The 21,478-nt window shown below is 54.3% G+C and overlaps 1 long non-coding RNA gene across 2 annotated transcripts in view; it reads left to right on the top strand.

Moving 5' to 3' along the window:
* Nucleotides 1-3,389: 3,389 nt before the first annotated feature.
* Nucleotides 3,390-21,478, top strand: part of LOC136018892 (uncharacterized) — a 34,263-nt gene continuing 16,174 nt past the window's right edge. For both annotated transcript variants that reach the window (XR_010614625.1, XR_010614626.1), the window contains exon 1: nt 3,390-3,464. This is a non-coding gene — a long non-coding RNA (uncharacterized LOC136018892). The remainder of the gene's footprint in view (nt 3,465-21,478) is intronic.

Below are 21,478 nucleotides of genomic sequence, written 5' to 3'. Positions count from 1 at the left end.
GAAGCGAGGATCAGAGCAGCGCTGTGAGGTTCACAAGTGTTTGCCTGCTTCCCTCTCCAACGTGTTGCTGCACCTCTGCAGCGAGCCTGGCCTGGGGAGGAAGCACAGGCAGCAGAGCCCTGGTTCTGCATGGTTTTGTTCTTATAGGGAAGAAGAAATGGGACAATCGCTCTGAAGAGGCCTCACTCGGGCATCCCGTGTCCTGCGGAAACGTGGTACGGACTTGGCATTACAGGGAGAGCAAGAGGCACTGCAGGTAACCGGCACATGCTCCTCTCCATCCACAGACGGTGACCCTGGCATGGGCTGGGCAGAGAGCTGGTTCAAGGGAGCTTTGAGCTCTCACAGGGTATTTCACATACACCCTGAAAGGATGCCAGAGCCTCAGCCTCCTCGTTGGGATGTGCTGCATCCCTGCAGCCCCATGCAGCATCCCAGCGGCCCCGTGCAGCATCCCTCCAGCCCCGTGCAGCATCCCTCCAGCCCCATGCAGCATTCCAGCAGCCCCATGCAGCATCCCTCCAGCCCCGTGCAGCATCCCTCCAGCCCCATGCAGCATTCCAGCAGCCCCATGCAGCATCCCTCCAGCCCCATGCAGCATCCCTGCACTGCGCCTCTGGTACAAAGGAGAACCACATGCGGGGCTCTCCCCTGGACGTGCTTTTCCCTCCTTCCTGCGCCTCTCTTTGATCTTCAAACTAAAACCATTTCAGCCTCTGTGTGTGTGTATTTGCTGGGGGGGGAAGCAGATCCCTGCACCTCCTGTTTGCGCCCAGAGCCATTGCAAACAGTTTGCAAATGGTTTCAGTGGCTGTTCCAGGGCCAGGGGGAGGGAGAGCAGGGGAGGAACTGGGCTTGGATGCTGCCTCCGAAATGATTGTTTGCAGGCCAGTAATTCAGGTTGCAGACAAGGCCCCATTGACTCTCTGGAGAACACGGAGCGGTTCAGTTGTTAACCCTGGAGAGCTGGCTGCTGCCGGTGTGCCATGGGGCTGGACACGCTGGGATATGGCTCTGGCCGCAGGGATGTGCTCAGGGTGGTTGGGAGCCAGGGCTGCTCTTCTCAGCACCCTCACCGTGCCTTGCCTTTAGCAGCAGCACCCATGAGGTGTGATGGCAGCAATAGGGTCCTCCTGGGTTCATGGGTGAGGAGCACCCAGGACATCCACCCTGTGCATGCCCAAGGGCTGCTGCGGATGCAGGGGATCTATAAGTGCTGCATGCCCATAAGCACCAGCACACACTGGTATTGCAACGTCCAAAGTCCAGACAGGTTTAGGCCATGCCAAAGGGTCTTGGCATCACCATTCCCCTGTGCTCATCCCTGCGGGATCCGGGGCATCCTGCCTGTGTTTCTCCCAATCTTCTTTTCCATGGCAGCTCAGAGGAGGAGGAAACGTTTGTCTGCAAGGAGCGGGTCCCTGGCTGGGATCCCCTTGTGTGGGGAAACCTGCATTAGGGAGAGCTTTGATTCCACCCATCTGTGCTGTGCCCAAAGGCATTGGTGTGGCGTTACCACGGGTACCTCAACACCACACACGGGAAACCCCACCAAGGTTACGCTCTGCCCACTCTCCCTGCACCTTTGGAGATGAAACTCAAGCCCCGCTGCGGAGTTACAGTGATTTATTGGTGGGCTGAGGAGCTGGGGTTTAAACACTGCATCTTTGGGATGCTGGCAACCTCCCTCGCTATAAATCTTAACTAGTATTTCTAAGCCCTTTTATGCCAGCTGCTTTCATGTATCCAGAACCTTTTCCGTGCAGTAGCCTATGAAAACATTGAACCGATGCCCGGAGCAACACCAGGATATGAAGGGGAAAACTTTAAGATGTTTTGTAACCATTTTTTTTTTTGATTCCCAGAACCTGCCAAATCTTAATTTTTCCAGTTTACAAGTGAGAGCCTGGAACCATCTGTTTGCTGTCAACCCGTGTTTGTTTGGAAAGGGCCTTGATTATTTCTTTCCATCTCGCACTCCTGTTCTTACAACTGGTTCACTGAACTTCATAAATGTCAGCTTTCGCAGTTGTTTCGTAAGGCAGTTATGATTTAGGATTTAATCAAAATTGAGCAGTCAGTGTCTTTAATCAATCCGAATGGAGATCAAAAAAGCAACACAAAGAAATGGAGACTGAGGAATGAAACATTTAATGCATCCCAAACGCCTTTGAAAGCGCCGTGTTTCCAGCATAATAGCTCCCAGGAATCATTATAGCAAACTTTAAAAAAACCCCAAATAAATACCCTCCAAAACTGCTTGTGTTTTTTAAAGATAAAAAGGGCCAAGGCAATTTGAGGCTTAAAAGCAATCCCAACCTTTTATCTCATTAAGGATTAAAAATAAATGAGCATCACGCGCACGATGGGCCATGCTGGGGGGAGCTCTCGGCACTAAGGGATGCTCGTGCCTGAACCCCCTTTGCCCAGGAGGTTACTGGGTGCTTGGGTGCCAACCATGGAGAAACTGAGTCCAATGGGGGAATCACATCCCAGTGCCCAGCTCTGGGGCTCCCAGCGCCAGGGGGACGTGGAGCTGTTGGAGCGAGTCCAGAGGAGGCCATGGGGATGCTGCGAGGGCTGGAGCAGCTCTGCTCTGGAGCCAGGCTGAGAGAGCTGGGCTGGGGCAGCCTGGAGAAGAGAAGGCTCCTGAAGGGGAGACCTGAGAGCAGCTCCAGTGCCTGAAGGGGCTGCAGGGAACCTGGAGAGGGGCTTGGGACAAGGGCCTGTAGGGACAGGCCAAGGGGAATGGCTTGAACCTGCCCGAGGGGAGACTGAGCTGAGCTCTTAGGCAGAAGCTCTGCCCTGTGAGGGTGCTGAGGCGCTGGCACAGGGTGCCCAGAGAAGCTGTGGCTGCCCCATCCCTGGCAGTGCTCAAGGCCAGGTTGGACACAGGGGCTTGGAGCAAGCTGCTCCAGTGGAAGGGGTCCCTGCCCGGGGCAGGGGTTGGAGCTGGATGGGCTTTGAGGTCCCTTCAACCCAAACCAGGCTGGGGCTCTAGGGGGGAACTGACCGAGCAGCTTCGGGTCTGCTCGGCCCCGCTCGGCCCCGCGCTCTCGGGCGCCTCCCACTGGTGCGCCCCTGGTTTGAGCCCACAAGTGCGCGGGGCGGGCAGCGGCGGGCGCCCATCATCAATCAGTCAATGAACCATCAATCAGTGATCAATGAACCATCAATCGGTAATCAATGAACCATCAATCAGTGATCAATGAACCATCAATCGGTGATCAATGAACCATCAGTCGGTGATCAATGAACCATCAATCGGTGATCAATGAAGGTGATCAATCAAGCACGCACGTGAGTGGTGTTAGCTCCGAGGCTGGAAACGCCCCCCCGCCCCGGTGCTTTATTTAACTTCATTAAGCGGCCGCTTTCCCCTTTAGCGAGTGGGAGCAGGATGGAGCCTCGTGGGCGCCCTGGAGGAGCGCTGGGTCCTGCAGGCTTTGCTGCTTTCCTGCCTGGTAAGGCTCATCCCTGGGCGGTTTGTGGGCTCCGGGCTGCTGGGTGTCCATGTGGGGTTAAAGGTGCTGAGCAGCTGCTGAGACTGTGCCCGCCTACATCAGTTCCTTCCAAAAAGGGGAGCTGCTCCTGAGCCTGGTGCTAACTCCCGATGAGCTGCTGGGATTGGACTAGGGGAGCAATGGCTTTTTTCCAGGGAATGTGGGTCTTTAATTTGCCTGCGTTGAGCGGCTGCCTGGTGCAGAGACAAACTGCTGCTCTGCTGGTTTGGGAGCCTCAGGGCAAGGAGGCTGTCCCTGCATGAGCATCTCTGTGGCAGCAGAGCATCCCCCTTGTGCAGCAGTGCTGGCTTCTGAGAAGTGTTTTGATTTATCCTTGGGGTTTGTGTAGGGGCAGGAAAGCTGCATCCCAGGTGATGCTGTGTTCTGCCTGAAATTAGCTTTTGGGTAAGGCATGGGAAGGTTCCAGCTGTAAGCAAAATCCTGTTCATTCCTTAAAGGGATTTGTCTGTGCGGAGAGGAAATCACAGAAACAGAGGCTGGTTTGGGTTGGAAGCTGTCCCTCTGAGACCCTCTGCCCAGCATTGCCTGGGTGCTCATGCTGGTCCTGCCGTGGGGCGGAAGGGTGCCTGCAGTGAGCTTGGCCCTTCTGTTGCACCTCACACCCAGCTCCTGCCTGTGGTGCTGTGGCTGCGGGTGATCTCAGACCAGTGGGCTGCTCCGTGGCTTCCTGCTCTCCCGTAGTTTTCATCCCAGTTCAATCCAAGCTTAATTTCAGTTCTATCTGAACCCGCTGCATTGGGTCTGGGAAGGCGCAAAGTGCTTTGGTGGAGCCAGGCCAGGGCTATGCAAAGCCATTGATGGTGTGAGAGCAGTTGGAGCGCTGCGTGGTGGCACGGATGCGAGCATCCATGTCCTGGTGAGCTTTGGGAATGCCCCTGCCCCAGCGACTGAGCCCTTTGACCACCCTGAGCACCCATCTCACGCAAAAGCTGGGGAGAGGCTCCCTGCTTGCTTATCTCCCACTGCTTTGCAAGTGTCATAGAATCATGGGATGGTTTGGGTTGCAAGAAACCTTCAAAGCTCATCTCGTCCAACCTCTTGCGATAAGCAGGGACACCTTCAACTAGCTCGTCTTGCTCAGAACTGCATCCATCTCATCCCATTCACCACCGTGGCTGTTGCTGGCTGCTGCCCATCCCTGGTGAGTGCACCAGGAGCTGGGATGCTAGCAAATGTTACCCACACCAGGGAACCGAGGGGTTTATTCCTGCTGGAAGCCCGGCTTGGTGTCGCCTGGCCTCACAACACACAGGCAGCGCTCTGCCGGCGCTACTCCATAAAATCCCCTCGGAATCAGGGGGAAATGGGGCTTTAAAATCACTTTTAAAGGCCTCCAGGGGCTCCACGTATCCTCGCAGGCCTTCCTCTCTACTTGTCCCCTTATTGTAATCCCCTCCACTTAGGCTGCATGGGCAGAGGTGAGCATCTGGCTCCCATCACACCTCCTGCTGCCTCGCTGCTCAGCGCCGGGGCTGCGATGGCTCCCAGATGCTGCAATGTGTTGATGCCCCGTCAGCCGCTGGCTTTTGTGGTTGGGGGCTCAGCAGAGGTGGGTTTGGAGTGGGGCGTGTGGGGCTGAGGGAGCGTGACCGCAGGTTGGAGGCAGGCAGGGCTCGTGTGCGCTCACACAGCGGCAATGGGGAGGTCTCATCCTGGGGGAAAGCCTGCTCTAGTATCAGGGTTTCTGAGGTTTCCCGGTGTGCTGGGGCCAGCCTGGCTCGGGCAGTGGCTGAGCTGGCTGTGGAGGGGGTACAGGGTCCTTAGTGCCCTCATCTGACCTCATCCGTGGGGCTCTTGTTGGGTGCTTTACCTTTAACTTATAGAATCACGGTTTGGATTGGAAGGGAGCTTAAAGCTCATCCAGTTCCAACCCCTGCCATGGGCAGGGACACCTTCCACCCAGGTATTCGCGTGCAGATGAGTCCTTGAGACATCACGGAGCAACCATGGGGCCCCTCCATCTCCTGTAACCTGGGGATGCTGACAGCCACCCATTTATTTGCCTGCAGGTGGTCCCTTAAGACACCCCAGCAGCGCTGGCCCTCGCCCGGGCTGGCAGCCGATGGCACTGTGAGCAGGTCTGAAGCCTGGTCTCGAGGCCTTTGGTGCTCTGGGCATTGATGTAGCTCTGGTTCCTCTCTTTTGCCATTGATACAGCGTGTTTATCTGGACAGGGATCTCGTTTCCATTGCGGTGCATTGGGGGCTGCCTGCTCCTCATGCTGATGAGGGCAGGGAGCCCCTTGGAGAGGCTGCTCCTTAAAATGCCCTCTGCAAATACAGCCTTGGACACGACAGCTCTGCTGCCCGAAGGCGTTTCAGTGAGTGCCGAGGCTCTGCTGAAGGAGGAAGGCATCAGATCAGAGCCTGGGTATCTCCAAGGCAAATGAATCCGTTCTCATCTGGTTTCCCTCTTTGATGCATTTTTATGTTAAGGGACCTGAGTGCTCTTTTAATAGCTCTGGCCCTGTCGGAGAAGCTGAGGATTCTTTGCTTTCTGGTTCCTTCCAAGCTTCCCTCCAAGGCTCCCTGACAGCTCCTGCTCCGTGATGGAGGCTGCCAAGCCCTGTGCTGGGAATATCCATAGCTTCCAGCAGGGATGCTCAAAAATGCATCGTGTCGAATTACTTGCCTCGGTGGCAGGGGGCTCCCAGGAGAGGCTCTTAATGACAACAGCAGCAGCGACAGCCAAGCCCATCTGCTCTTGGTTGTTGGGTGCTGGGATCCGCAGGCTGGTGCCAAGCAGAGCACAGAGTCCTCCTCAGGTGCCTCCTGCCCTGAGCTGCTGTGCCAGCTGCTTGTGAGCTGGGAGAGGTGGGATTTGAGAGTGATGGGTGCTCATGGACGTGCAGCTGCATCCCTCCCATCACACACTGTTCTGGGCTGATGCAACTGGGCCAGCTCTGGCCATGGGCTCTTCAGCGCTGGAGATGCTTCTCAGCCCTTCTACACACACCCCAAGACTTGCCCCAGGGGATGGAGAGGGCCTACAGGAAACCTGGAGAGGGGCTTTGGACAAGGGATGTAGGGACAGGCCAAGGGGAATGGCTTGAACCTGCCCGAGGGGAGACTGAGATGAGCTCTTAGGCAGAAGCTCTTCCCTGTGAGGGTGCTGAGGCGCTGGCACAGGGTGCCCAGAGAAGCTGTGGCTGCCCCATCCCTGGCAGTGCTCAAGGCCAGGTTGGACACAGGGGCTTGGAGCAAGCTGCTCCGGTGGAAGGTGCCTCTGAATGACCTGGAACTCTCAGTCACCCCTTGGGGTGCAGCCAGGCCAGGGATCCAGCGCGCCAGCATCCCTCTGCTCTGTTCCCCCGGATCAAACAGGCAGATAGGGAAACCTGCGGCTTTGCCTGCTTCAAGGAGCAGGTTTTTGGCCTCTTCCGCGCGGCTGTGTTTTTAATTAGCTTTTAAAAATACGATTTTCAACCTCTTTCTTCTGCCTGCGTTTTTATCTCGGCTTAGGATGCACAAAGCTCCACTATTTTGTTCTCGGAGTCAGGCGGATGATCAAGGTTTTTGCAGTCTACTAAATTATTAAAGCAAACTCGGTTACTCGCTAAATATTATTGCTTCCATCCTGTCAGGGAGAAGATCACAGTAATATTTTGTTAATTCAAACATCTTTCTCTGAGGCTGTTGATGACAGGCAAAGCGCTCGTGTAATATACAGAGGTGCTCGTTACAGAAGGAGGCCGTAATTAATTTTAGCAGTAGCAATAAGTCTTTGCTACATAAAAGCAGCATTGGGGGTGCGGGGCTGACTCTGAGTGTCTTCTCCATGGCTCAGATGATATGGGGGTGATGCGTTGTGTGCAGGTGGTGGGATCTTGCCCCACTTATCCCTACCGCTTGACTGGCTGGAGACAGGGATGTAGCATTGCTGTTGCCCTTGGCACTCGGCATACCAGGGTCTGGGTGGTGTTTGCCCAAAGAGGAGAGGTTGAACCCCCCTTGGGTTGGTACCCAAGTGGGTACCTGAGTGGTACCCAAGCTCTGGGAGGTGATGGGGAAGGTGGATGCACAGCTCATTCTGGCTCTGCACTGCTGTGAAGGAGAGGTACCCACCATGGGTGCCTGCTGCCCTTGGGCTCCATGGAGTGCCGTCCTTCCTGCATGCTCCATCCAGAACTGCCTGGCTGCTCTTGTTACAGATTCATGGACTGGTTTGGGTTGGAGGGGACATTAACGCTCATCCAATTCCAACCCCCTGCCATGAGCAGGGGCACTGTCCACTGGAGGAGGTTGCTCAAAGCCCCATCCACACTGGGCTTAAGGGATGAGAGGGATGTATTGTCCCTGTGGCTGCCCATGATGCCACATGTCGAGCTGCAGCAGGGGCAGGTGCTGTTGGCATCAGCATCACCAGTAGGGTCCATCCACGCCCGATTGCAGGTCTCCCCAGTGGGACACAGCGCATCCCCAGCACAGGGTGTGCTGAAGCTGCTGGTGATGCTGCCGTGCGCACCGGTCTCCCGTGGCTCTGTGGTGAGCTGTATTTTCACACCAGCGCTTCTTTGGGTGTGTTTTATTTCTCTTTTCCCCTAAGTCATTACAAGCTAAACAGCTCAAACAGTCTTCAAGGTGAAATCTGCTTTTCATTACTCTGCGAGGGCACCGCGGCTTCATTTTCCTCAGTTCCATTACCATATGCAGCGTTCTGGTGCTTTGCTCGGCTACATATTGTCAACATTAAATAACCTCTTTTTGTGGTTACATCATAAAAATGCTTTAGATCTTGGAAGCAGGCTGTGAATATTTGCATATGTATATCCTGGGTTTTCACAGCACAGGCTGGCTACCAGATGGGAGCCAAAGAAGCCTCCAACATTTATCTCCGAGCTCGACGTTTTCCTGTGTTGTTAACCGCGAAGGAAACTAGGTGGTTTTCAGCCATGCTGAGCTGCTGCCAGTCCCTAACCTTGGGATGGTTGCATGGGGAGGGGGAAGAGGGAGGGAGCCTTTTCCTTCAATCCAGATGGCCGTATGGAATCAATAACAGGCAGTTTTCAAACGTTTGTTTACTTAACATTGGATAGAATATGCCTTTGTGGTCCCTTTGCACAGCAGAAGAATGTGATCCGGCAACCGAGCTAATGAGCACAGGGAATGTGGCTCAAACCGGGGACGGGCCCGCTCCAGTCATTGGATTTTCCCTTATTTTTATCCCAGGAGCCAGCAGCCGGCACTCCGGGCTGGGATCTGTGCTGGAGCCATGCACCACTGCCTGTGTGCCCAAGGCAGGGACATGGGGGCTGGTCCCTAAGGATCTGCTGGGGTTTGGGGTGAAGGTGCCCTCCCTGGAAAAGCAGGATAGGAATGATGTTTTCCCTAAGGAAACCTGGAGAGGGGCTTTGGACAAGGGCCTGTAGGGCCAGGCCAAGGGGAATGGCTTGAACCTGCCCGAGGGGAGACTGAGCTGAGCTCTTAGGCAGAAGCTCTTCCCTGGGAGGGTGCTGAGGCGCTGGCACAGGGTGCCCAGAGAAGCTGTGGCTGCCCCATCCCTGGCAGTGCTCAAGGCCAGGTTGGACACAGGGGCTTGGAGCAAGCTGCTCCAGTGGAAGGGGTCCCTGCCCGTGGCAGGGGTTGGAGCTGGGTGAGCTTTAGGGTCCCTTCCAACCCAAACCATTCCATGACTCCGTGATCTCCACCCCACGTCTCAGCCTTAGGGATGTAATGATGCTTTTGGCGTCCACGCTGTTGTCCCTGCTCCCTTCCACGTCCCTAAAACTCGCCCAAAAGCCAGGCTCGGCTCTGCTGCGTGTGAGAAATGTCTCAGCACTTGTAAGGTATTAATCTTCTGCCACCATTATTTTTAAACATCCCAAATGATGTGAGCGGTACAGCAGGAAAACAATGTCGCCTTGTCTTGAAAGCCGCGGCTCTCATTACGGCAATCTGTCATCTGTTAATTCATTAGAGCCCTGACAGAGCACTTAGATCAAAACCCTTTTAAATGATTCCTGATGACACACAATGGCAAATTTCAGCCATGATTCCGGAAATGTAACATCGTTCCTTCTGCTGCCTTCAACAAGGGGCCTTCCGCTGCTATTAATTGACTTCTAAGTGCTTGCATGTGTTGTGTTTGTGTTGCTGCTCACATCTCTGCTTCGAGGCGCTGCTCGAGCGAGGGATCCTGTACTTGTTAAAGGGTCTGAGCCGGGCTGTGGCACAGCACGGCGCTGGGGATGAGCACCCACAGCCCTGGGCTCGCCAAAGCATGGGAGGCTGGTTCTCCCTGAGGGAAAGACCTTCCGGTACCTCAAGGGGGCCTATAGGGATGCTGGGCAGGAACTCTTCATCAGGGACTGCAGTGACAGGACAAGGGGTAGCGGGTTCAAACTGAAACAGGGGAAGTTTAGATTGGATCTAAGGAGGAAATTCTTTCCTGTGAGGGTGCTGAGGCACTGGAATGGGTTGCCCGGGGGGTTGTGAGTGCTCCATCCCTGGCAGTGTTCTAGGCCAGGTTGGATGAAGCCTTGTGTGGGATGGTTTAGTGTGAGGTGTCCCTGCCCATGGCAGGGGGGTTGGAACTGGATGATCTTGAGGTCCTTTCCAACCCGGGCTACTCTATGATTCAATGAAAGCATAAGGAGCATGAAAAGTCTACAGAAAACACCCAAAGTTTCTATTTTTTGTCTTGTTTTACTTTTCCTAAAGATCCAAGCTGGATTTTCAAGCAAATTCCAAGTTTTTATTTGCCTTTTTAATGGTGGGGGTTGGAACTAGAGGAGCTTTAAGGTCCCTCCCAACCCAAGCCAGTCTGTGACTGAGTCTATGTTGGCTGTGCTGCCAGGCACTGCTGTTGGACGAAAGGAGAGGAAAACCCAGGTCTTGGTCCTGAACTTGGCTTTTCCAAAGATTTCCATGTTGTGACACAGGACATCTTTATCCTCGTGGAGTGATGGAGGGCAATGCAGTGTGATGTAGGGGTGTTCCTGCTGCTGGGAATGTGATGGGAGGTGCCGTGCTGGCTGATGGCGTCACACTGATGCTTTGTTCCCTGCTTGCACTGAGCCTGCCGCTGCCTTCTCCAGATCCATGCTCCATGGCTTTCCTGGGATATATCGGATAACCTCCAGGCAGGTGATGGAGAGGCAGTGACGTGCTCGCAATGGAGCGTGAGGGGGTTTGTGCTTTGCCAAAAGAACGGATTTCGTTCTGCTGAAGTTGTCTCTGTGCTTTTTCCAAGTGAATGCTACGAAAATCCCACTCAAATGATGCGTGAGGTTCTTGTGAGTTGGGCTGAGAGCTGCTAAATTGCTGTGTTGAATTCAATACCTTGATTTACTGACCTCGAGGGGAAGCCAAGTACAGTGGCAGGCCGGTTTTGTCCCTTGTGAGAAGATGAGGAAACCAGGGATGACCCCTGAAGTACTGCAGGACCAGTGAAACAGAAACACAAGGGATTTGAATGCTCTTTTTGTGCAGCGAAGCCCCAGCCATTGCTGGGCACATCCCAAAGGGCTGCTGGAAACGTGGCAGTGGATGGCTGGAAAACACTGTATTTGCTTTCCCTTGTGCCAGGCAAAACCTGCATGGGGGCAGATGAGCAGGAGTGCTCTTGGTGTTAAAAGCCTTTAGGGGACTATATCGCTCCTTGCTCTGTCCTTGCCTGCTGCACCCCTGCTCGCACCAGGTGCTCATCCCTGTGTGACTGCCCAGGGCCGGGCACCTTGGAAAGCGCTGTCCCATGAAGATATTTCCTATAGGAATCACTGGGGAGCACGGGGTCGGGCGCAGGAGCACCCACTTTATTTCTATTGGGTGGGTGCTGTACACGAGCATAACTCTTCAGCGCATAATGCAGTGTCTTTGTACCCCATCGTACTTTAAATAGCACAGCGAGCAGAGAAGTAAATCTTCTTTTTGGTTGGTTGGGGTTGGGTCTAAATCTGCACGAGCAGCTCGGGGACTGTCAGTGCTGGAGTCAGCATCTCCTGACTTTGGAACTTCACAAGGGGACAAGTGCTTTTTCCTTCCTCCTTTCTCAAACAATGTGTAACGACAGAGATATAAATCTGTGGCAGCCCTGAAGCATAAATAGCAGCAGCGTGGCCAGCTTGCTCCGCCGGCCGTGACCCGTGAGAGGTCTTCACAGCTTTCCTTTCGGCTGTAAAATTGCTTCAGTCAGCTGCGACCGGCTCTGGCAGCAAGCAAAGAGCCCGGCACCATCTCCCCATCCCTCATAGGGGCACATGAGGGATGCAGGTAGGAGCAGAGATGAGCACCTGAGCCCCTTTCCTTCTGGCTGAGGGGGTGCATCCAGCTGCTGAGGATGGAGCTGAGGGGATGGCATAGAACCACGGAATCGTCTGTGTTGAGGGGACCTTAAAGCTCATCCCAACCCGTCACTAGACCAGGTTGCTCCAAGCCCCTGTGTCCAACCTGGCCACTGTGTGTTGCTCCCCACTCCTCCAAGCTGATTCATCTCCCGGTGCTATGGCTAAAATGGTGCCTGGCTTCCTGGGGAGGCTGAGGATGGAGGATGCTCCATCATCAGGTCTAATTGCCACATTAACATGCACTTAATAGTTTTCTGTGTGCAGTAAATGGCTTTTAGTTTGCAAAGTGAATGAAGTTCGGACCTAGCAGGGCATGGGTGGAGAAGTGGCAGCCCCAGTTGTGTGCCTTGGTGAGGTGCTTCCAGAGCAGGATGCAAGCAGGGGATTCAGATCAGTTTGCAGGGGTTTGTGTGCTTTATTTCCACCAATTCTAACCTGAGCTGCTGCTGCATAGGAAATTCCACAGATGGACTTTCAATCTGGGCCTGTGAATAGTTATAGCCCTCTTTAAATGTCTTTTTAAAGCGTGGTTTATTTCTGAGGACAGTTCATATACTTGGGAATGGTGTTCAGTGGGGTTTCCCCTGCCTTTTCCAGTGCTAGGATGTGCAGCTGGGACCGTTCTTCACCCACCAAGCGAGGGGACGCGTCCCATGTATCCCCTGGGTTTTGCTCCTCGGCTGCTGCCTCATTTGCAGGCTGGCAGAAGGATCCCGGCCTTTGACATCCATTGGAAATCTTTGCCCTGGCTGTGATTTGTCTTCATTTGGGCAAAGCAAGTGAGCTTGAGCTGCTGACTTTCTGCTCCTGAGCCCCGAGGAGAGGGGGAATGAGGAAGCAGCAACGCAGAGCCGGTGCCTGTGAAGCCAGAGACTCCTCATCCCTATTTACAGCCAGTGCAGAATTGATCCTTGCTGTTTCCAGGCTCTGCAGCCAATTAAACCTCTTGCTCCCTCTCCATTCCTGGGGCAATTACCACCTTGTGCCCTGTAACTCGCAGCTATGAGTAAGCCAAATTCAATTTTATCTGGAGTGAGCAACGTGAGCTGTAGCTGGGGAGCAGTTTCTTGCGTGCCGTCCCTCCCCAGCCTGACAACCAGTTTTACTACCCAGCAGGGAATAGACTGATCGCTCATTTATGGCTGCAATCATCTCCCTGTTACAGCATTAGGAAGGAATGAGCACCAAAAGCCATTATAATTAAGATCTCTCTGGAGCTGACAGTAGAAATAGATGGCATGTGGAGCTGGAGCTCTGTGCCTCAGCTGTTTCTTTTCGAGCTGTCACTGGAAAATTACAGAGGCTGACAATCATATTTTTAACGCAGCAGTGCTAAGTAATAGATCCGCCTTGTGCTGCTGAGCACCAACAGGACGGGGCTGCTGCTCTGGGGGCCGCTGTGCTGGGCAGAGAGGGCTGAGACCCCCCCCCAGTGTCCCTCCGCCTCCAAACCCACCCCAAGAAGAGGTCTTGAGCATCCTCCCATGGTTCAAATGAGTGTCGGAGGACGAGGTGTGGGACAGAGAGGCTCACACCCTGTGTGCCTCAGCCCTGCTGGACTTCAGGGGTGGCTTTTCCTTAGAGACATCCGGGAGGTCCACAGAAATGAAACCATTCCCATTCCTTGCCTTCCCGTTGAGCATCTGGGGCCACATCAGGGCTGCAGAGGTGGCCCGGTGTGTTGAGACCTGTAGGTCTTCATACCTGAGAAGCCGTTGCTCAAGAGAGGCGTGTGATTGGGAAGAGCAGACGATGCTTTCTCAATCATTTCATAAGAATGGGAGCTGCCTCCCCTGCCCCTGGACAGCAAACACCACGAGGCGATGCTTCGGTCGAGGGCGAGTTGTGTTTGCTGCCTGTACAGACAGGGAGCTCATGCTGCTGCCTGCACTTTTGGCTTCTTAGAGGGATCCGTATTCCCCTCCACCAGCATGGTCCAAGGCCAGGTTGGATGGGGCTCAGAGCAAGCTGCTCTAGTGTGAGGTGCCCCTGCCTGTGGCAGGGGTTGGAACTGGATGAGCTTTCAGGTCCCTTCAAACCCAAACCATTCCATGATTCTGTGATTCCATAAGCTGGGCACGACCTTGTCCTTCCCGTTTAAATCAGATGTGGAATATATTCAGGCTGGTGCTGTCTTGGAGGTGATGAGGTGCAGCAGCAAATACATGGGGGAGAACACCCTCACCCTCTGGGACCTGGTGTGAAGATGCTGATCACCAGTGCTTTGGAGGGACCCCTGGTAGGGCCGGTGGCTGGGGCACCCCTTCCCTGCAGCCCCCGGTGCTGGGAGCTGATGGGAGAAGCCCGCAGCATCCTTCATGTTCTCCTGTTAGGAGCCACGCGGGAGGTCCCCACCACCACAGTAGTTGTGCAGTTGGGTTTTGTCTTTATTACCGAAGGCTGCTCCTGCTCCCCTGGAGCTGGCCGTGGAGCAACCCAAGTCATGCACTTGCTATCTTTATTGCCCCTGGCACAGCTCTTGGATGCCTGCTGCTGCGTTGCATCGCGTTGGGTTACCTCTTGCCACATACCCCCGTGAGCACACATGCTGTTTAAAGACCCAGCGCTCACTATGCTGCACTTCCTCACCCTGTAACGTAGCACACCAGAAACACCGGTGGCTGCCTTTTCCTGAGGGTCTGCCTCTTCCAGAAGATCCAAATTAAGACCTAATTTGTAGATGGGGCTTGCAGCAGCAACCTGCTCCAGTGGTTGGAGATGGATGAGCTTTAAGGTCCCTTCAACCCAAACCATTCCATGATCCTAACTGCCTCCCATATAACCCTATTGAGGTGACAGCTCGGGCACTGCAACCCCCCTGGTTTTGCTGGGGGACGTATGGGAGGTGACACAAGTCCTTGTGCCCCCAGAGCATTTGAGAGACTATTCCTCCACCACAATATTAAACAGCCTCCGAGCCAAAGTGTGTTGTTCCTACATCTAACAGTGCGTGAAAGTTCCCTTTCAAGCTGCAAATGAATTATTGATGCAATTACTCATTCTCATTTAAATATCTATTTAATGGCGTTTAAATAACAGTGTTCAGAATGTGTCAACAGTTTACACAATCATTTGGATTCTGAACTTTATACCTCTGTTTTCTCCCCGCACCAATAATTGAGGCTCATCCATTCTGAGTGACAATTTTAGATAAGTATCACTCTTCTCTCGCACATGTGCCTTATCTCAGTGTATTAAATCACTTAATTTTAATTTCATTTGAATGATTAATCAGTTACTTGGCTATAATTATTTGTGTGAAGACATCTCCGGTTAGAAAACAGAGCAGAGACAATTAGGAAAACATGGGGGTTGGGAATCCACCCCATCAGCTTGCAGCCCGTGGTTTGGGATGTGGGAAGGCGTTACTGCTGCTGCCAGCCCTGATGCCCGGGTGAGAGGCGCAGCCAGGGTAACTCGGAGTTGGGAAGCTCGGGATGCATGTGGGTAGATGGGATGCGTGTGGGTAGATGGGATGCGTGTGGGTAGATGGGATGCATGTTCTTGTGTGACTTCCTTCGGGTCTTGGATCCAGTGTGAGCTCTTGGAGCTTATTTCAGGGCAGCATCTGGGTGCACCCCAGCATGGACAGGGCTCGCTGGGGCATGGCTGGGACCTCAGTGGTTTCAGGTGGTTTGCGTGGGAGCAGGGATATCATTCCCAACTCCAAATGAAAACCTTGGCTTTCGAAACGCGCTCCTGCCTTTGATCTCGTTTCCACACACGTGAAACTTTACGGCCTTTGCAGATTGACTCCTGATGTGCATCCCAAAGAGCATCCCCATCACCTCCCTTAAAGTGGAGAGGCCTCGCGGCTCCTGCTGAGGGCATTGCTTTGGGATCTGGGGGGATTTTGCAGTTTTCAGGGAGTGTTTTAATTCCCTACTGAACCACAGGAGGTGGGTGCAGACCTCAAAGGCCATGGTGAGCGGGCGATGGCTTTGCTGGGATCATGGAAAATCCAGGAAGGGAGCAGGGTGCTGAGTTAACCTATTGAGATGTAGGGTGTTTTCCCTTTGGAAAGCTCCTTGGGGAGTGATCCACCAGCCTGCTCCCTCCTCGTGGCTCCTTTCTTCCGTTCTTTCTTTTTAATCCCAGGGATGTATCCCAGATGTCAGCTTTCTGGAACTCATTTTCCCTGGGTGTAAAGCCCTGTGGAGAAAAGCTCGGGAAGGGCAGAGCCAAGCAAACCCATGGAGCAGACCTGGGGGGGGGGGTTTTCTCCTCTGCAGCACTGATTGGGATTTCCTAGTGACCCCTCCTTGGGCTCATTGCATTGAGCCCATGGACGGCCTGTCCTGAGCTATGGAAAACTGATTTGAGCACAGGCACAAAGCCATTGGGAGAGCAGGATTGTGCTCCTCATCCCTGCGCCGCATGCTGCTCTCAGGCTGCAGCTTCAGGGCTGTGCTGTCACTAAAGCACTTTATTCCTGTATTTTCTGGAGGGCTGTGTGGCCGGGAGGCACCGAGCACGTGAAGTGTTAAAGCGCAGCTGGAATGGGAATTGCATGTTATGGATATCTATCTCCGCGCTGGAGCATTGAGCAGAGCCAGATGTTTCTCCCCTCCTGCGGCTTGTCAGCGTGCGGCGGCTGTTGTGTGCAGCGGTAGTCGTGTCGGTGGTAGGAGGAAGCAGACACACACTGGGGTCACGGCAGACCCCCGCAAGATTTATGGCTCAGGCTTCCAGCTGGAATGTGTTGGAGGCTGGGATGCGCTGCAGGGATGGGCGGGATAGCAGGGAGACGTGGGGACCTGCGCGTGATGCTTTAAGCCTGGTCTCAGCCCTGTGTTGTGGTGGGGACCAGCAAGGGAATCCCAAGAACCAGGGGAGATGGAAAATGCTGGAGAACACCCTTGGAAAGGAGAATAAAGGGGCCTCTTTCCCAGAGGGATGGGATGCTGCCCTCCATCCCTCTGTGCATGGCATCAGGGCTGGAGCAGGATGCTCCTCTGCTCATGGGCAGCACATCTGTATCCCTCCCAGAACGTTGCCTGTGGGTTTCCTGTGAGGATCCTGTGTCAGTAATTACCCTGGAGGGATTAATTACCCTGAGCATCCATCCAGGTGGCTTTTGGTCTGGTTTGTGCTCTTGGTGGTGGCAGGAGAAGGGTAATTGGGCTCCTCCAATGTTACAGCCCTATTGGGAAGAGCCCCACACACAGACCCCGCTGTCAGCATCCCTGTGCATGGTGGTGGTGATGACAAATATCCCTGACCCGACCCGGCATCACTGTGACCCCCCCAGCCTGGCTGAGCCCCCCCCAGCCTGCAAAGGCTCTGAGGTTCCTGTCTCAGAGGTGGGGCTTGGCACTGCTTTGGGTGAAAACAGGGAGGAATGAGCCAAAATGTGCACTTATTGGCACTCACTGGACCGGCGCTGGGTGTCAGCCAAGGGGTTGGCCCCGTCTCCAGCAGCAGAACAGATCTTCCCTTCAATGTGTCAGCTAAGGAGAAGTATTCCTGTGCTGCCCATTGCAGAGCTGTCAGAGCCCGCTGCCCTTCGCCCCATGGATTGAGGCCCTGGCTTCCATCCCTCTCCTATTGCAGCCCTGGGCTCCCTTGAGGCATCCCATGGTGTTGCTGGAGCAGGAGCAGGGGGCTGTGCAGTGCTGCACCTCACATGCGGCCTTGGACTCGCATCCCTGCCTCTTTCTAAAGAGGAAAAAGAGGTTTTTGGCTGCAAGGAGCAGTGCTGGAGCTGCCCCAATACTTCTGGTTGTTAAAGTGCCTCAGCGCTTTCTGGGCTCCTCCGCGTTAAGATCAGGTTTTCATTTAGCTGCTGCTTACCAGAAGCAGAGGCAGGCTGGTGTACGAGCTCCAGCAGCCGTGGCATCGTCCCCCACCAGCAGGTCATGGAATTGCAGGGTCTGTCCTGCAAGAAGACTGAAGTTTGGTATCTGAACCCATGCGGAGGAGCTGGCAGCCCCATTCCTCGTCCTCCACCTTCCTGCCCAGGTTCAGCTGTTTGCTAATAGAGACTTCAGCAGAACAAGGGATCCTGATCTGGCAAATGGGTTTCCTGCAGTCCCAGGGTATCTTTCATTGGTACGGTGTAAAAAAAGCCAGCACTATCCATCACCAGGTTCAGGACAAAGGAGCACCGCTCCAAAGGCTTCGGAAGCAAATCCCGGTCTCCATCAGTTCCCAACCAGCTGAAGGAGAAGGTCAGGGCAGCTTGGGGAAAGAAAGCGCTTTTCACTTTGTTCCTGGGCAGCCCCTCCAGCCCTTCCCAAGGCTTTTCCTTTGTCCTGATGGGCTGTGATGGGAATTGGTGGCACAGGGCTGCCCAAACCATCACTACGACGCAGGGTGATCCAATGCCTTTGGGGAGCCAGCGCTTTGGCCCCAGCAGAACCTTTTGCCAGCTCCTTGTGTACTCAGTTTTCATGTTCTTCCTTGTTTTTGTGGCTCTGCTCCATCAACCTTCCTGGTGGCACCAGGTTGCTGATGTCTCACGGTGCAATGTCTTCACCTGCTCTCCGCATTTGCTTTTTAGTTCTTGCTGAAGGGGACCACCAAGAGGGAGGCGGTGGCAACTAGGATCCTGCATTGGGCTCTTCTCAGGGCACGCTGCAGGCCAGGTTGCAAGACTCTTTCCTCTTGCATGCTTTAGAATCATAGAATGGTTAGGGTTGGAAAGGACCTCAAGATCATCCAGTTCCAACCCCCCTGCCATGGGCAGGGACACCTCACACTAAAATGGATGTAGGATTTAATGTAGGATGTAAAACTGAGTATAATCCATAGATGCAACTGGTTTGGATGCCTGAATTGGGGATGGCGGAGGCCCAGGGCTGGGCACTGTAGGTGGTGGTGGTACCGGTGCTTGTAGCTGTTGTCGTGCCTCTCTGATGTGTGGGTATTGTAGGGATTACTCCAGGCTGATCCAGATGCTCTTGGAGTCCAGCCTGCTGGGATAAAGCTCCATTTTAATTACACCTGACAGGGAACAGCAGCTGCAGAGATGCAGCTTCCCATCACCAGTGATGCTACTGCCAGCTTGGGTACCTGCTTTGGCAGCTATCCCTGGTATCCACAACCAGGTTGATCTCTGGTAGCAGATGCAGAAGCGGGGTTGTGTGTCCTGAGTGAGGGTATTTCACATCCTCCTACGTCTCACGGTGTTTGCTGGGCAGCCAGGACTGGCTGTCCCCCCCAGCCCGTCTCACTTAGGCTGGGATGTGTGTCTGCGAGCCCGTTTGCTCGCACAGGCAGTGGGGCTGTGACCATCCACATTGAGCTGTCTCTTAGGAGCTGGTGGGAAGCCCCCGGTGTTGCTGCCTCGCTCTGTGCAATCCCTGGGTGCTCCTGACCCAGGGGTGCCACGTGAAACGTCAGCAGAACTCAATCCGGCTAATCCCAGGGAATGGCCGGGCACGGCAGCAGCGCTGTGGGTCCAGGGCGGGGATTAAATCAAAGTCTTGCATTACACCACTTGCAAGGGCCGAGGATTTACTTGGAAACCGAATCACATTAACTAGCATTCTGTTAATAGCTGTTACGTATAAATATAGTGTGCCTTAATACCACCACGAGCTGCAGGTTGACATATTTAGATCGTTGCTATCAAAGTCATTAACGCCTCTCCGCGGTAAACCTATTCTCAGTTGGGGCTGCAAATGGGATTCTCCTGAGCCAATCAATCTTCCTAACGCCTGAGCAGAGCCTGTTGATCTTTAGCCACCGAATGGATTTGGCTTCCCAGAAATGTGCTTGCATCTGTCAAAATCATAAGCAGCTGGCAGCATCCCCCCCCCCCCAAAGGTCAGGGAAAACAGGAGCTCGGGACAAGAAATGCTGTTTAGCAGCGTATCGATGCGGGACGTGCTATTAATGCTGCAGCACCACGTGTGTGTGTGTGTGTGTCCCCATCCCTGCAGGCATCCCTACCCCTGTCAATTAGATATTTATATGGAGAGTTCCTCACGTATACCCTGTGGTCCTGGAACTCATCCAGGGCTTATTCAAACGGAGTCACCTCGAAGGATGGGAAAGGTCTGCTGGAGTTGAGGAGCTCGGAGAGCTTACCAATGATTTTGAGCTCATTCACTCCGAATTTATCCTTTGTTGTTGCCCTCAGTCAAAGCCCCTCTGCTCAACAGCAGCGGTGCAGGGAGTGCGTTCCTTCAGAAGCTGATTTGGGGGGAATTTTGGCATAGCAAGAGCTTGGGGCTACTGTCATTTCATAGGCTCATGGACTGGTTTGGGTGGGAAGGGACCTCAAAGCTCCTCCAGCCCCAACCCCTGCCACGGGCAGGGACCCCTTCCACTGGAGCAGCTTGCTCCAAGCCCCTGTGTCCAACCTGGCCTTGAGCACTGCCAGGGATGGGGCAGCCACAGCTTCTCTGGGCACCCTGTGCCAGCGCCTCAGCACCCTCACAGGGAAGAGCTTCTGCCTAAGAGCTCAGCTCAGTCTCCCCTCGGGCAGGTTCAAGCCATTCCCCTTGGCCTGGCCCTACAGGCCCTTGTCCCAAGCCCCTCTCCAGGTTTCCTGCAGCCCCTTTAGGCACTGGAGCTGCTCTCAGGTCTCCCCTTCAGGAGCCTTCTCTTCTCCAGGCTGCCCCAGCCCAGCTCTCTCAGCCTGGCTCCAGAGCAGAGCTGCTCCAGCCCTCGCAGCACCTCTGTGGCCTCAATGTGCTTATTAGCCATGGAATTACTACACTTATTGCCCTTAGCACAGCAAAATTCCCTCTGCCGAGCCATGCCAGGAGCTGTTGTTTGGGCTGTGGGGATACAGAGCCCGTAGGATCAGGCAAAGCCCCCTGCGATGGCTCAGGTCCAGGAGCTATCAGCAGCAGTGATTGATGCTGCTGTGGGGACGGACCGGTGCTGGGCTGTTAATGCCTGTGCATCCCCTGGCTATGATGTGTAGGGCTGGGAGTGGTGGCGGAGTTAGGAGCGAGTGGCATCCCGAGGATAGCATCTCCTTGGTGTCCTGAGACAGAGCAGGCACCCTGCTCAGGAAAACACGAGTCTCATGGTGAAGTCCCTGGCCAGGCAGGCTTGACCCGACCGACACTTGTGCAATTTCATCTGGGGTGTGATTTGATTGCGGTGACAGGGGTGAAACTGTGTAAGCCCAACTTCTGAAGTATTCAAATGCCTCTCTGGGCCAGGAGAGCTCAGCGGTGTTATTTAAGGCCAAGCCTTTTAGCTTGGGAGTTTTCATTTTAAATCATCAGCTTTACGGTACCAAAATCAGGGCACTGCGGTAGTCGTTTCCCACAGATCCCGTGCTGGGGATGGTGAATGGATGCACTGGTGTTTGGGCACTGATCGGCCCAAGATAGAACCCCTGAGTGAGATGAGGCCATGGAAAACTATCCCTTTTCCCTGGTGCCACTTGACAGGCTTATTCCCACCTCCTGGGAGAGCAGCCCTGACACCATTTGGCAGCATTTGGCTTGCATGGAAGCCTGGATATGTGCCTTGTTTGCACGTGTGAGGTCTGAGCGCAGCCTTGTCCCGGGGGAGGCTGGACCAAGCATCGCTTGGAGGGCGTCCTCTGCCTTTGGAGAGCTCAGAAACCAGGGAATAAACTCCATGGAGCTGGCTAGGAGGGCAGACTGCTAGGCACCGAGTCGTGATGGCCCTGTGAGAGCCAGGGCTGGTTTTGATGGGGGGCTTGCAGCTGGGAGGTTGGGCTGCTCATAAAGCCTGCCCT

The sequence above is a fragment of the Lathamus discolor genome, chromosome 8, assembly GCF_037157495.1.
Source record: "Lathamus discolor isolate bLatDis1 chromosome 8, bLatDis1.hap1, whole genome shotgun sequence".
Lineage (NCBI taxonomy): Eukaryota > Metazoa > Chordata > Aves > Psittaciformes > Psittacidae > Lathamus > Lathamus discolor.
Note: the sequence above shows the minus strand (reverse complement) of the source record. Positions and strands in the feature narration are given on the sequence as shown.